This window comes from Penaeus monodon, chromosome 20, assembly GCF_015228065.2.
Source record: "Penaeus monodon isolate SGIC_2016 chromosome 20, NSTDA_Pmon_1, whole genome shotgun sequence".
Classification (NCBI taxonomy): Eukaryota; Metazoa; Arthropoda; class Malacostraca; order Decapoda; family Penaeidae; genus Penaeus; species Penaeus monodon.
In genome coordinates, this window is record NC_051405.1 from 19,946,016 (window position 1) to 19,946,225 (window position 210).

Here is a 210-nt window from a genome sequence, read left to right on the forward strand (position 1 = left end):
TTTCTTTATATGTGTATTCATGTATGCATGTACATATACCATAACCAAATATGCACGTGTATGTGTTCGGTTTCCTAATTTCCAGACACAGCCAGACAAATATAATTGACAAGGAAAAGACACCTGGCTCTTCTTTTGTGAGGGGGAGAGGGGGGGGGGGCATGAGATCACAGGAGCAAAGGTCATATCATACAGGAACTTACAAGAGAG